Here is a 17,583-nt window from a genome sequence, read left to right as displayed (position 1 = left end):
TATTATCACTTTTTTAATCTATTATTGTATATATAAAAATCAAATATCTATTAAAATATTTATCTTTACACTTTTCAAATATCACCATTTTGAGACAATAATATCATTCATTTAATTTTATTCAAACCTTCTTCTACTTTTTCTTTTCCCTATCTCCTCATTTCAAATTTCACAATACTTTTGTCTTTCAATTCCTCCATTTCAAAATTTAAATATATTCAAAAAAAAAAAATAGAAAAAATAGAAAATATTAATTAAAGTGTCATTAATACATTAGTTCAAATGTAGTATTTCACTAATCAATTTTTTTGAACAATGTTTTGTTGTTGTTAATAATAACATAAAACTATATTAGAAGAGGCCTTTATGATGAGCAAAAGCTAAACAAAATTCATTCGGAGGGAAGTTTAGCCAAACAATATTAGGGCTTTTTGGTGCAAGCCTAGGTAGCTCATGAGCCACTTTATTCTTATTTCTACAAACAAAATGGAACTTAGAGAATTAGCAGTTGGTATCCACATGATTAGCATCATTCAAACCTAGAGAAATTTAGGCATTCATCATCATGCTTCCAACAACCAATGTTAGCAGTTGAGTCATGAGCACACTTGCAACAACTTACTTAAGAATTAATGTTATTAGTATTTTGTTGAAAATAATGATCGAATCTTCGATCTTCTTATCACTTCTATTAATTTTTTTGATAGAAGTTATTGAAGAGAGAAAAATAGACAAAAATGAAATAAAAATCATATTAAAAAATGGTACATGAAAATTATATAGTCAATAAAAAACAACTAATTCGAATAACTAAGTATTATTGTGCTTAACTTGCAAAACCATCTAAATAACTAATATGTCTAATATCCCGTCACAATTTGGAATGTGCTTGCTACACTTCGAGTTTAGAAATATCAAATTACACAAATGTAATAAATGTGTCGGCAAAAACGAATAAGAAAATAACGATGAAATTAGAAAGAATGAAATTTACTTAATCATCTATCATATTTATGAATAGAAACTAAAACGCTAATTAAGTTAAAAAAATGAAATTTGTTTATCCATTCATTTTTTTTGGATAAAAGTTAAAATGTCGATTAGGCTAAAAAAAATAAAATTTGTTTAATCATCCATTTACTTTTAGAATAAAAACTAAAATGTCAATTAAGTTAAACAAAAATGAATTTTGTTTAACATCAATTTTTTTCCTGTGTTCTTGATAAATTTTAACAAATATTGATCTTGAACAAATCAATGGACCAAATTGTAGTTTTTGTTTTGCTACCACTTAATAATGCACATGAAGATTCACATCGATCACAGTTGGAAATATATTGCCACATCTTTAACAATTGATGAGAAAAGAATTTGAATCAAAAACTTGAATATATGTATTTTGCATATTTCCACATTCTTCTACAAGTTTTAAGCACATAAGAAAATCAATCAAAATGTTTTAGCTACTTCACCAATTTTCCATTTGGATAAGAGAAAAATGAGAAATTTAAAAATAAATCAACAAAGCTTAAGTGAAAGCGTACATAAAATTATAAAATTGTCATAACTAAATATAATCTATCCAAAAATTCTATCCAAAAATCATACAAGGAGACATATATTTTTTAAATGTAGTTTAAATTATATATAAGATAATTGTAATTATATTATTAGTATCATTGTTATTAATAATAATTTCTACTTCTCTAATTAAAAAAAAAATACACGGGACAGATTTTTAACATTAATTTGTGTTGCTTTTTGTTTAATCATCAGTTCAATTATTTTAAGAAGTTAGATCGATGCAAATTAAGATAATTCCTTTTCTAATACTATCTTTGTTCCTATGTATAAGAATTTGATTACTAAATTATGGGGTATTAAAAAAAGTTGGTTGTAGTATTTTAATAATCTGAATTGTTTGAATATTTTGTATTTAATGAGAGAGAATTAGTTTATATTTTTATTATATTATTTATTATTCTCTTTGATCTCAAATATAAGTGAAAGTCAGATAACAAAAATAAATATGTTTAAAATTAATTTTAATTTAAATACATTAATTTTTATTAACTTAAATTTTTCTTATATTCAATATCAGATGAGTATATAATAGAGAAAAAATATAATATAATTAAGAATACGTTAATAACAAAATAATTAATATAAAATGGCTGTTATAGAAAAAGACAAGAAATTTTTTTCAGTTATATATTTAGGACGGAGGTAGTATTCTTTATTCCTAATAATAGTTAATGGATAAGTTTGACAAAGTTTCATTTTAATACGCTCTCTTTGTCCTTAATTATAAATTTTTTCTTCTTTTATTTTGTTTTCCTTTGATGTAAGATACTTCACATAATTTAACAAGTATCAATGATTTCTTTAAAATATACCATTAGTTAATTAAATATAATTTATTTTTCTCTTTAATATCAATAATTATAAAGATAAATATATATAAAAAATACTGATTTTGTACGAGAAAAAGAAAAAACTGAAAATTAATATCACTTTAACACCTACCCACGCATGATTTCTTTAAAATTCAGAATTGACCAAATATTTATAAACACGGTAAAACTATATTTTTATTTTTATTTTCAAATTTTTTAACACAATATATAAATTTGTATCATTAATCATTTTTAAAAGATTTAATGTCCCGTATAACATATAATACTAAAACATATAATATTAATCATTTTAAAGTACTTTTTCACCATAAATTATAGTACTCTAAAATAGTTAACTTTTTTATATTTTAGTAGTTAATGAGATATATATTAAATAAATAATTAATAATTTATATTTTATCGATTAATAAATTATTCAAAATAATTAATAATATAAATTTATATGTCACAAAAATATATCTTAATAATAAATAAAAAATTAAAATAAAATTTTGATTTTTTTTAAAGAAATAATATTCATTATATAATACAATAAATAGTACATATAATATTAAATATTGTGTCAATTACGCCTTTTTAAATATCATTTTTGTAAAGTGGATTGCAGGACTTCAAGGGATGATTGATGTTTACAATGACATTCAAAGATGTCAACCAAACCTAATACTATCGTGGATATATGTCTTGGATTTATTTATTCTGGTGGATAAGATTGAATTAAAGTTAATTAGCCTTCGTAGTGTGTTTGAATAAGTCTTTCACAATTGACAATTTTTAAGTATTCATTTCATCGTCCTCTTGTCATCAGGAAAGTTGATTAATTAGTTATGTACTTTCTTTTTAAAACTAAAATAATGAAAAATGAAAAATCTTTTATTAATCAAAGTAATATTAATAATCAAATTTTCAATTTTTGAGTCAGTATTTTGAAGTAACAAATTTAACTCTTACAACAATTAATCATGTACTCATAATTAGCTTGTTAACAATGAAAAGATCAAGAAAGAGGAAGAAGAGAAACAACCACTCTAGGGTTTCATAACATATAATGAATCAAACTGAAGTTAATAGGGTTACAATGAGTATATATAGAAGAAAATAGAAAATATCTAAAATACCCTTACTACTAATATATAATAATATTATCTAATATCTCCTCTCAAACTCACGATGCATTAACATGGAGCATCGAGAGTTTGTCAACTAAAAAACGGAAACGTTTAATGGAATGCATCTTTGTGAACAAATCAGCAATCTGTAAAGAAGAAGGGACAAATGGTAGAGTAATAGTTCCATGCTGAAGATGATGACGAGTAAAATGACAATCAATCTCAATGTGTTTGGTGCGTTCATGAAAGACCGAGTTGTGAGCAATTTGAATAGCACTCTTGTTATCACAGTGCATCGGAGTTGGCTCAGCAAGAGAGATACCCATATCAGACAAAAGCCAACGCAACCAAATTATTTCAGCGGTAGTGGATGCCATAGCACGATATTCAGCTTCTGTAGAAGAGCGAGAGACAATGTCTTGTTTCTTACTCTTCCAAGAAATAAGAGAGTCTCCAAGAAAGATACAAAACCCTGTGGTGGATTTACGATCAGTGGTATCACCAGCCCAATCAGCATCAGAATAAGCTCGTAACTCCAATGAGGATGAGGATGGAAAGAGAAGACTTTGAAATTGAGTTCCTCGAAGATAACGAAGAATCCGAAGAACTGCTACCCAATGTACTGTAGTGGGAGAGACAACAAACTGACTAACAACATGAACAACATAAGCAATGTCAGGTCTGGTAATCGTAAGATACACTAAGCTGCCAACCAAAGTACGATACAAAGTAGAATCTGGTAAAGGAACACCATCCGAGGGAGCATATTTTACATTCAACTCAAGAGGAGTATCTGCTGCTCTAGTATCAGAAAGACGAGCCTGATCAAGAATGTTGGCAATGTACTTGGATTGAGAAAGAAGGTAACCTCTAGGAGAGTATGCAACTTCAATCCCCAAGAAATAGCAAAGAGTTCCCAAGTCCTTCATCTCAAACTGTTTGGCTAACTGCAACTTTAACTCATTGATTACACTAACATCATCACTTGTAATAATCATATCATCAACATATAGAGAAAGTATAATGCGACCATGAGTGGTGGACCTTATAAACAATGCATAATCATGTTCACTAGAGCGAAAACCAAGAGAAGTGATCACAGTAGAGAATTTCTCAAACCAAGCTCGAGGAGCCTGTTTAAGACCATACAAAGCCTTTTTTAACTTACATACTTCCCCTGGATCATGAGAAACTCCTTGTGGAGGGACCATATAGACTTCTTCATGAAGCTCACCATTTAAAAAGGCATTTTTGACATCCATTTGGAAAATATGCCATTGACGAATAGATGCAACTGCTATAAGAGTACGAATAGTGGTCATCTTGGCTACAGGAGCAAAAGTTTCTTCATAATCCATACCATATTGTTGAGAGAAACCCTTAGCAACAAGACGTGCTTTGTAGCGCTCAACTGACCCATCAGACTTAGTTTTGATCTTGTATACCCAACGAGACCCAATAGCACGTTTTCCAGGAGGAAGAGGTACTAATTCCCAAGTGTTGGTTTTGTGCAATGTAGATAGTTCTTCTGCCATAACCTGCTGCCAAAGAGGATCAAGAACAGCCTCTTTATAGGAAGAGGGCTCAGACAAACTGTGAATAGAGGTTAAGAAAGAAGCAAACGAAGCCGAGTAAGTTGAATAGACAAAATCAAGTAACTGAGTAGACTTACGTTGATGAGAAGGGTAACGAGGAGGATCAACAATCGCAGGAGCTGGTTGGACAGCTGGGGGGACAAGAGGGATGTCATCATGTGGAGTAGTAGTATTTGTCCTACAATTCTCAATATTACAATCACTAGAAGCGCTATCATTAGGACCAAACGGATCAATATGAGTTAGTTCAGAACTCTTAGTAATCTGAGAATCAGATGAAACAGAGTAAAAAGGGATGTGCTCAAGAAAAACAACATTACGAGATACATAAAGTTTTCTTGCATGAGGATCATAACAACGATAACCCTTTTGACCATCCCCATAACCAAGAAAAACACACATGGCTGAACGAGAAGACAACTTACTGCGCTCTACTTGAGGGCGAAGAACAAAACAAGTAGAACCAAAAACTTTCAAAGAATAGTAATCAGGGGTAGAAGCATACAATTTTTCAAAGGGAGACAAACCTGATATGATAGAGGATGGAATTCTATTAATAGCATGAACAACAATAAGAACTGCTTCTCTCCAAAACTCACTAGGAACTGAAGCGGACAACAAAAGGGAACGAACAGTCTCTATAATGTGACAATGTTTCCTTTCAGCAACTCCATTTTGTTGAGGAGTATCAGTACAAGATGTTTGGTGGCGGGTGCCATCATAAGCAAGTAATTCAGAAAATTTATTAGAGGTATATTCACCACCTAAATCACAACGGAAACACTTTATAACAGAATTATGTTGAGTTTTGACCATTGCACGAAATATATGATAAATTTCAAAAAATTCAGACCGATTTTTCATAAGATAAACCCAACAATAACGAGTGTAATCATCAATAAACGAAACATAATATCTAGATCCACCTTTGGTGAACACTGGTAATGGACCCCAAACATAAGAGTGAACTAAATCAAATGGCGCATATAAAACGGAAACACTTTTACTAAACGGTAAAGCTGGAAATTTAGCAAGTTTACAACCACAACAATCTGAGATATCACAGGGTTGTAACTTTCCTAAGGCTCCAGTAGAAGCCAAATATTTTAATCTAGAAGCAGAAACATGTCCAAGGCGAGAATGCCATAAATAAAAACTAGAAGATAATGAATTCAAGCGAAAACTAGATAATAAGTCAGCAGTAGTTGTTGAGGCTGCAGTATCTGGGAGGCGTAAGCCATCCAAAACGTAAAGTCCCCCCTGTCTATGGTATGTCCCAATCAGCCTCCCGGAATGTGGATCCTGCACACAACAAGAAGTGGAAGAAAACATAACCGAATAACCGAAATCACATATTTTACTAACAGAAGCAAGACTCAAAGTAAGATTAGGAATATAATAAGCATTAGAAAGAGACAAGTTAGGTGTGGAGACATAACCAATGCCTGCTAGTGGCATAGGAGTGCCATCAGCCGTCATAACCGACACAGACGAGACAGGTTTCACAGACACAAAAGATTTATCATCGTATGTCATATGATGAGATGTTCCAGAAGCAAGAATCCATATGGAAGGAGATATATCTGACATACCAGAGGAGTTCAAACCTTTAGAAGAGGTGGCAGACATGGCAGGTGATTGAGTGGCAAGAAGTCTTTGAAGCTGTTATGCAATATCAGATATTTGGGAAGCAGTCTCATATGAGTATACAGAACCAGAACTAGAGCCAATGGTAGGAGGAGCAGAAGCAACAACATTGGACGATGGCCCCCTAAAATTCTTCTTATGTGCTCTCCCCAATTTCGGACAACGTGTTTTCCAATGACCTTTTTCTTTGCAGAATGCACATTTATCATTACCAAGCCCAACTCTTCCTTGAGATGTTTTTTTTTTTTTAACAGGAGCAACAAAAACATATGGAGGAGTTGAGAGAATTTCCTTATCTAACACACCAGAACGAGTCTTAAGTCTGAATTCTTCTGCCAACAATTCACTAACTACTGATTCAACATTAGGAAGGGGGGAACGATGCAGAATACCCCCACGAAGGCCCTCAAAATCATCACGAAGAGCCATTAGAAACCAAACCAGATGTTGCTCCTCTATTTGATCAATGTATGCTTTGACAGCTTTCAACTCAGGTGATTCCATAAGAGCCAATTGATCCCACAAATTAGTCATTGCTGAATAGAATTCCTGAGTGGTCATACTGCTCTGCTTAAGGGATCTAATATCACTTTCCAACTGATAACGTTTTGCAAAGTTAGACTGAACATACAAACGTTTCAAGGGATCCCAAGTCTCTTTAGCAGTATCATATTTTGCTAGTTGTACTCCTATAGACAACTCAACATAATTATTAATCCAAGTAATAATTTTTGAATTACTAACATTCCATGTTTTCAGATCTTTTGCATATTGAGTTTCATTCTTTTTATCTGTAGGCTTAACAGAAGTTCCATCAACAAAACCCCACATATCTTTTCCAATCAAAATTTTTTTCATCACATAACTCCAATAAGAGTAATTTTGTCCATTGAGGAGAACACTAACAGCTTGAAGAGAATCATCCTTAACACCAGCCATAACAAATAATGACAGGAAAATACGACAAACACAAACACTGAGACAAAGTAAATTAAGGATAACCTGGTGCTGTGCGAGCACGATTTCTCCCTCTCCAGATGTCGTTTCGTCGATCTGACCGTTGAAGACGAAGACCTAAATGTTGCGAACCTGTTGTCCATATATCAGCCCGATCCAACGGTTAACGAATGCGCAATCAATGTTTTTCTGAGACTGATTTAACAAAATCGGGAATAGGGTTACTCTTCTCTTTTCTCTTTTGGTGGTTGTCTTTCCTATCAAAATAGTCTCTCTCTTCTCTACGGTAGATCCCAAAATTAACCAAAGCTCTTTGATACCATGTTAACAATGAAAAGAGGAAGAAAGAGGAAGAAGAGAAACAACCACTCTAGGGTTTCATAACATATAATGAACCAAACTGAAGTTAATAGGGTTACAATGAATATATATAAAGGAAAATAGAAAATATCTAAAATACCCTTACTACTAATATATAATAATATTATGCTAATTCAATTCATAGCAAAAATTTATTCATTTGTATAGAGAGGGACTTGGATCCTCTCAGTTAGGGGTGGGAATAAGCCAGGCCAGGTCAGGCTTTGAAAGGCCTGAGCCTGGCCTACGATGAATTTTTGAGGCCTAAGCCTGGCCTACGGCCTAGAATAGGCTTTTTTTTCGGCCTGAGCCTGGCCTACGGCCTATCATAGTCTGACCTGTAAGCCTATTTAAATGTCTTATTCACATTAAAAATAATTTTTCTAACAAAATAATTTTAAAAAAATATGTAACAAACACCCTTTAAACCCTAAAAAATGATTTTTGGTTCAAAAGAATAAATTTTTTATTAAAACAAACGCACCCATTATTATCTCTCAAACAAATGGTCTCAAACAAACTCCGATTATTACCTCTCAAACAAATCCTCTCGTACAACATCATAGTAATAATATATATATATATAAAGGTAATAAATAAACAATTATCTATAGCTACATGATGCTCTACGCATATCGATTTATATGATTCTCCATATACCAATACTAATGTGTATATGTATATATATATTAAATAAAAAAATAATTTTTCTAACAAAATAATTTTTTAAAAATATGAAACAAATACCTTTTAAACCCTACAAAATAGTTTTTGGTTTAAAAGAATAAATTTTTTATTGAAACAAACGCACCTATTATTATCTCTCAAACAACTCAGAATATTACCTCTAAACAAATCCTTTCAAACAACTCAGAATATTACCTCTCAAACAAATCATCTCAAACAACTCGGAATATTACCTCTCAAACAAACTCATATTCAGTAATAATAAACAATTAGGGTTTCTAAATTTATATACTAATAATATATATAAAGATAACAAATAAATAGAATTGGTTTTTATAAAATATAAAGTAACAAATAAATAATATCGGTTTTTATAAAAAATATGTTGTTTTCATACATGTTTGTTGGAGTGAGTGCAATGGAAATTAGAAGAAGAAAAAATAGAGAATGAAATACATATAAAATATATATATAAGCCGGCTTGTCAGGCCTAATAAGTTTTTTTACAAGCCTGAGTCTGACCTATTTATATAAATAGGCTTTAAAAACAGTCTGAGCCTGACATTTTTATTAAACAGGCCAGGCCAGGCCAGGCCATAAGTAGGTCAGGTCATAGGCCTCTGTCGGACGGCCTAGCCTATTCTCATCCCTACTTTCAGTTCAATTTTGCTTTAAAAAACAAAAAATACAAGAAATTAATGCTCGTTATTTTTCATTTTAAAGTTTAATTGAGACATAAATAAAATATAATTAAAAATTGTTTCAAGAATTTAAATTTAAATTCTCTTAAATAATTTATTATTAATTGAAATTCGATTACTGCTTGAATACACACATGTTAACATGGTTATTAAGAAAGTGCTAAATAGCATAGGTTTCCAAACCACCCCTAATTAAATTATAAAATGACATTTTTTTTTTAGTGGTATATAAAAGTGACTTGTTATTTATAACAGTTCAAAATCCTCCAGCAAATAGAAATGAAAATGGCCGCAAATTTAACGTATTTTTACTTTTCTTTCTTCCAGAAGCGTTCATATTTCTATTTTTCATTTTTTATTTCTCAATTTCATTTTCAAGATCAATATAATATTTTTTCCTTTCTTTCACTTCATTTTCCCCTTTCTTCATTGACGCTTTTATTTTCAGGATCAACATCAAAGCTACAAGCTTAAGCGCCAACAACTTCAATGTAATTTAAAGGTGTAAATACAAGAAGGGAGATTGAATTATGTTTATCTAAATTGAATTCTTTTTTAATTATTTATTTAAAAACTAGTTCGGGTTTGGTGATTTTAATTAAAACAGAGACATTAACAATCAAGCTTAAGTAATTAGAGATAACACTAAATTAAAAAGTGCATAAATAAAGTAACACAAGCAGATTTATCTTGGTTCACCACCGACTTAATAACTACATCAAGTTCATTCACTTAGAAGAATTTAACTACTAATTCAAATCATTGAATTACACTGACCCTACAAGTCAATCTTCTCAAAACAACCTGACACCTACAAACTTTTTGTGGCAAACAAACACCTTGATTCTACAAGTCAAATATTCTCCACACAACCTGAAAACCACATATTGTTGAATGCAACTACACTTTGACCCTACAAGTCAAGTATTCTCAACACAACCTCAAAATTATATATTGTTTGAGGAACACTAAAGCCACTATCGGGCTGGGTTACACAAGTTTGGAACAAATTATGTTTGGCTTCTACTAAGCAGATTGTTATACAATTGATTTCTCACACTAAAACATTTAGAAAATATTTCTTTAAGCAAGTGTTTCCTATAACTTAAACCTTTGAGAATTGAATACTTAAGAAACTTGAGTTCTCACAAGTTTTTTTGAATTGTATGGATTTATGAGTTCATGTTTTCTTCTTCAGCCTTAAGTATTTATTCATAGAATATATCAGGGTTTCACTTTTATCCTTGTAAAATCTAGGTCATATCTTTCTTATGAACAAATTCTGAATGTATCTTCTTGTGAACAAATTATTTGTGTGTCTTGTGAATAATTATGAGTGCTTCTTTTTGTGAATAATTATGAGTGTATCTTATTGTGAATAATTATGAGTGTATCTTCTTGTGAATAATATTTTGACCATATCTTCTTGTGAACAATATTTTGACCATACCTTCTTGTGAACAATATTTTAACCATATCTTGATATGAATAATATTTTGATCATACCTTCTTGTGAACAATATTTTAACCATATCTTCTTGTGAATAATATTTTGAGCATATCTTCTTGTGAACAATATTTTGACCATATTTTCTTGTGAATAATATTTTGGCCATATTTTCTTGTGAACAATATATTGACAATATCTTCTTGTGAATAATATTTTGACCATATCTTCTTGTGGACAATATTTTGATCATATCTTCTTGTGAACAAGATTTTGGTGATATCTTATTTTCACCTTGGTCAAAGATTTCCTTCCATTATAATTCTAAGCCGTATCTATTTTCAAATTGTGTTCAAAAACTTATTCACATGAACTTTCCGTCATACTTTTGATTGATTGGAGCGAGAATGGATTTGGGTTTGTTCTTAAATATTCAAAAATTCTAATTCAACAAAGTCTTTTCTTCAAAATAAATTCCTTCAATCAGAGTTGTTGACTTTCTTGTTGGAGTGAGATGTTTTGTTTCTTGGATAAGAAAAGTTAGACGAAGAATTGTGTGACTTGGAATTAGTGGCTTTTGACAAATCACATTGTTAAATCATCAAAATCAATGCAACATTAAAGGCTGCATATCAGAGGCGGTATTTTGAATGTGTTGTAAGTTTTGATTAGCGAAATATGGGCTTTGAATGCATGGCTTGCACAATATATTCAGAGTTAAAGATAGCTTGATATAAACTCTTTAAAGACAAGCTAAATTTGTGCACATCAGAGGCATGCTTTAGAGTCAATCTTTATAGTTAGTCTTCAAACCCATTCTTAAAAGCTAGTCTTCAAATCCAAACTTTAGAGGCTAACATAGGCAGTCTTCGTACCTTCAGAGGCACGTTGCTTTCAAAGGAATATGTTCTGAGGCAGAAGCGTATGCTTTTGCATTCCTTTGATCTCATCCTCTAGTCACTTCCTCTGGTACCTTCCTATGATTTTCTTGTTCTAATTGTTGCACACTTAATGAAACCATTAGTTCAAATAAATTGTTCTCATAAAATACCTTTGTTAACATCAAAATCACAAGAGGAAAACCAACTTGATTCCAACATAGTCGTGTCTCACATCTAGAATGTTTCTCTCAAAGTCTCACGTCTGAAATATTTTGTGCCTCAGTGAATCCACTTGACGCCAACATTGCTGCCTCGCGGTTTTACTTTCCTCTTCGTCTCATCAAGTTTAGCCACTTGTGGTGGAATTTTTAGACATTATTATGGTTCGTTCTTGGTTGATTTGAGCTATCTTGGAACCTATTCAGCAGAGATAATTGGTACAATGATAGTGATTGAGGTTTCTCATCAACAAGGTTGCACCAACCTTTGAAATGAAAGTGACTCTTTGTTGGTTATTCGAGTGTTCTCTTTTTCTAATCTTGTTCTTTGGTTTTTACAGAACACGTGGTTCAATTGTTTGTTAATGATCTATAATATCATATTTAGGTTATTTGACATCTTTAAGGAAGGTAACAATTATGTTGATAAACTAGCAAACCATGCTTTTTTGTTGTGTGATTTTGTGTTTGATGGGATTCTTTATCCAATTAAATTAGGTTGAAGTTCATTCATAATTGTTTGAACCTCCCCAAATTTAATTTCGATGGTTCACTTTTGAAGGTGAAAACAAAAGAAGGGGGTTGAATTGTGTTTGACTAAGTTGATAACTTTTTCATTATTTGATTCAACTCGTTCATACTTGATGAATTACTTGGAGTGGAAACAATGAAAACATAATGAGCACATGAATAAAGTGACATAAGTAATTTTTTCTGGTTCACCACTACCTTGGATACATATAGTCCCTTAACTCTAAAGGATTTAATTCACTAATTCAACAACTTGAATTACCAATCCCTTGACTCTCCAAGTCAGTGTTCTCAAATAGTCTGACAACCCCAAATATTTGAGGAACACACACACACCTTGACTCTGCCAGCCAAGACTTCTCCACACAATATGACAACCCCAAATTGTTGAAAGTACACTAACACCACTTTTAGGTTTGAATACAAAGATTTGGAACTTGAGTAGTTGTTTCTAACAAACTGATTATAATAATGACTACCATACTCTATGAAAAACACTTAGAAAATATTTCTCATTCAAACAAGTGTTTCTCTCTTTGAACTCTAATGTTAATTTGAAATTTTGAGTTTGAGTTCTTCTACTCTTTTCTGATTTTTCGATGATCTTCTTCTTCATCCTAGAGTATCTATTTATAGATAAAGTTAAGGCTTCAATTTGGTCATTGTTTAATTATGAATTGTAATTTCATTCCTAGCTTGGTCAACAATGATCTTATTCAAACATAATTATGAACAAGATATTTTTTGATAATATGTTCTTTAGTCAATTCTTTTTCTTAAATCCAATATGACCAGTTCTTCTAGATTGATTTTCTAAATTCTTCATATTGATACTGTTCGTATTTTGTTAAGATTGAGATTTTAAATTCTTCAGATTGATATTGTTCGTATTTTGTTAAGAATTTAAATTCTTCAGATTGATATGATCAAATTCAGTATTTTGTCATTTGTCAAAACTTGAATCATATATTTGCCAATAATAAATGTATCTTCTTGTAAACAATTTTTGATCATATCTTCTTGTGAGTGATTCATATCTTCTTGTAAATAATTCACATCTTCTTATGATAAATCTTGATAAAATATTTTTGTAAATAATTCATATCTTCTTGTAGATAAATCTTGATCAAATCTTCTTATAGATAAATTTTGATCATATCTTCTTTAATTCTTGACCATATCTTTTTTCAACTTGGTCATATATTTTCTTCAATTATAAATCTGAATCAAATCTTATTTTAGATTGTCTTCAAAAACACAAATCTTCTTTTATACTATATGAAATCAAATATATTATTCTCATAAAATATTTTTGTTAACATCAAAACTCTAAGTATAAAATCAATTTGGTTCTAACAATTTTTTCCTGTTAGTAGGTTTGGTCCCACCCACCACTTTATATATTTTTCTTTATATATTTAATATACTCATAAGCGTTGCAAATGATTGTTAAAGTTAAGGATGTCAGCCTACTTGGGATGTCTAGCATTATTGTGATGCCTTTGTACATCTTTTGGTATATAAAAAAGACATTTTTTTTTATCCTTTATCTTTAATCAAATATTTGTTTTTGTTACTTATTTAATTTAATTCATTTTGATTATTAATCTTTTACAAATGATGAAATTTAGTTCTTTTCACTATTTCTATTTCAAACATCTATATAATTATGGGTGGACAAAGCTCAGTTCTGAACTAGAACCGTTTGAAAATTTAACCGAACTGGTTTTTAAAGTTTGGAAAAATCGAATTGAACCGGTTTTCAGTTCAAAGAACCGAACCAGTTTATAAAAGTGGTGCACCGGTTTATTATTTTGAACCGAACCGAACTGGTTTAACTTAATTTTTTTGTTCATATAGGCCAAAATTTACATAATTACTTCTAAAAAAATTCGGTTCAAGTTTTTTGAAATAAAAACTAGTTCGGTTCGGTTTTTTTACCAAAAAACCGGTTAGGTTCGGTTTTTGGAATTGAAAAACTGGTTCTGTTCAGTTCTCGTTTTACAAAATCAGTTCAAAAACAGTTCGGTTCTTAAACTAGTTCAGTTCAAAACCAATTCGGATCGGTTCGGCAGTTTAGTTCAGTTTTTGGTTTTTTTGAACACTCCTACATATAATTACTGTTGAGATATAATATTGAATCCATTGTAAAGTTAAATGTGCAATTTTGATAAAGATGAGATAAATATACATATATCTATGATAAATGTCATTCATTTCAAAGAGTTTACATATGTTTAAAGCATTCAATAATTGTTTATACAAGTGCAAGGTTATTATTAAGTTAAATAGATTTTTTTAAAAGAATATTATGGTGAACATATATTCACACTTATTAGAAGATATTATAATATTCAGATAATATTAATTATAACTTTTATTGGGATTGCAAAAAAGATTAAAATTTATCACTTATAAAAGTTAAAGGATGAAAATTAATTAAAAAATATATATACAAATATTAAATAAAAGACAAATTAAGGACGGAAAAAAAATATGTTTAAGTCTAAATAAAATATTTAAATATGTCAAAAATTAATGTAAATTAATATATATAAATCATAGAAAATATTAGCAAATTAATAATTTAACACAAAATATTCAATTTAATATAATAATTGTAATTTATTTATATCTATTTAAAAAAATCATCTTAATAAATTTAAAAGAGTTTTTGAGTGATTCGTTGTTTGATTTGGTTAACTAAATCAGATTTTAAAAAAAATATGAATCCCCTTAGTTTTTTTTAAAAAAAAAGTCTAATCTAACCTGATGTAACGTAGATTAGGTCACAAATCCATATATATGGTTTTACATATTTTCACCATACTGTAGACAAAATTATTCATAATTTCGAGAGAAAAAATATTCCACTTACTTTTTTTTTATTTCTCACCGATCATTTTGCGTCATCCTACGGACAATTCTAAATCAAACACAATGCTTAGAGTGGTGTGAGCTGTTGACACCTAATTTTGTTCGATTTTTACTTTTTATTAAAAAAGGAAATAATAATAATAATAATAAATATATAAATATATGTGAATAAATATAAAAATAAAAATAAATAATTAGGGATATAAGCTTTTAACAATCACAAGTGTTTTCGGTTCTTGTTTACCTCTAATTCTTGTTCAGTCTATTTTCTAAAATATAAAAATAATAATAAGAAATAAAAATAAAGGAAATTGAAAAGAAATGAATTGATGGTCATAAAAATCGATGCAATGATGATCAAAATAAATGAAAAAAAAACCGAAAAGAAATTGATTGATGGTCATAAAAATCAGAATAATGATGATCAATTGAATAGAAAAGAAAACCGAAGAAATGAATCAATAGCAATAAAAATCGGTATAATTGTGGCCAATTAAAAGAAAAGAAACTGAAAAAAATAGATTAATGGTAATCAATTGACAATTATTCTTTTGTCTTTGGAAATCTATACCCAAAAGTCTATAAATAGTCGGTCACAAGAAGACAAAGGGGAGCAGAATTCAAAACATAAATTGAGAGCACATAAAAAATAGAGAGATTAGTAGGCAAAGGAGAAGAAGAAAATCTAATCTTGAAACAACGGGTCTAGCAAAACAACAACTCAGGAGTAAAGTATCGTTTTTCTTTTTTTTTTTCTCTCTAATTTTCTGCTTATTAGTCTTTTGTTTTGTTTTTGCATCTTTTTTTTTAAATATATTTTATTTCGCTTTCTATTTATTTTTTTTCCTGTTTGTAAAAAGTAAACTCATGTGTTAAGCTTTTATTTTGTTGTCGCGTCCGGTTTGTCCGCGAAAAAAAAAAAGAGTCGCCACCAATTTTATTATTATTAAAGGAAAAATTGGATAAAACCTAAAATAATATTTTTGAATCAAAAATTTGGATTCGGGAGTCGATACGAGTAGGGAAGTATCATCGCCCTACAACGTCCGTTAAAACGGTTACCCTATAATTAATTATATACAAACTATTTATTTATTTATCTATTTATTTATTTATTTTTACCCCAAAAAGAATAATAAAAAATTAAATTATTTACATTAATGAAAGAAAAAAAATATTGGCTTAATTGCAGTTTTGGTCCCCCTATTTTAACTGAATCGTGAAAGTAGTCCCCCCATTTTATTTCTCCCCAGTTTTGGTCCCTCAAATAGAATTTTGGTCTAAAGCTTGATAAAATTTCATTTTTTAAAGTCGTACTACACCATTTATTATCATAGATTTCAGGTACCATTGTTGCAAATGAGATCTTGAGGTATGGTGTGACTTAAATAAATGCAAAAAAAATGAAATTTCATCAAATTTTGGACCAAAATTCTGTTTGGGAGACCAAAACTGGAGAGAAACAAAATCGGGGGACTACTTTCGCGATTCAGCTAAAATAGGGGGACTAAAATTGCAATTAAGCCAAAAATATTTGTTTTATTAATTTGGTTTGACAAGGGAAAGACCTTGCTCCTACGTATCCCCATGTGCAATAGGGAAATCAAAACTCACGTAGTTTTGGGTAGAAAATATTTATGTGTTGACCGATTTTATTATTATTTTTATTTATATATGTATCAAAAAATAAAAATAAAAATGTAATAATAGTAATAATGATGATGATAATAATAATGATAATAATAATAATAATAATAATAATAATAATAATATTTATTCATGGATTATATCTTCTATATTTGTTTTAAAGTAAAGAAAAAAAATTAATTTTTCTTTTAAAAAAATAACGTAATGTGGCGGTATGTGAGCGAGACAGATGGCACGACGGTGAAATAATCTGTTAAATTATTTGCTCGTACGTTGTCGGATATGTCGCGACACAAAGACCATCCACGATTGAGAGTGAGTAATATGGTGCGGTGAGCGAGGATGAATTTCATCCGGCGGCCGCGACCATTAATTCTAATCCTAAGGGTGAAAACATTTATCTGTTGTTATGATTTTTTTTTAGTTATAAAGACGTATTATGAATATTATATTACAATATGGTGCAATTTATTTTCTCGGCCTATAAACATCAATTAGTTATATTTTTT

This window comes from Cicer arietinum, chromosome 7 (genome assembly GCF_000331145.2).
Source record: "Cicer arietinum cultivar CDC Frontier isolate Library 1 chromosome 7, Cicar.CDCFrontier_v2.0, whole genome shotgun sequence".
NCBI classification, from domain to species: domain Eukaryota; kingdom Viridiplantae; phylum Streptophyta; class Magnoliopsida; order Fabales; family Fabaceae; genus Cicer; species Cicer arietinum.
This window is presented reverse-complemented; position numbering follows the sequence as displayed.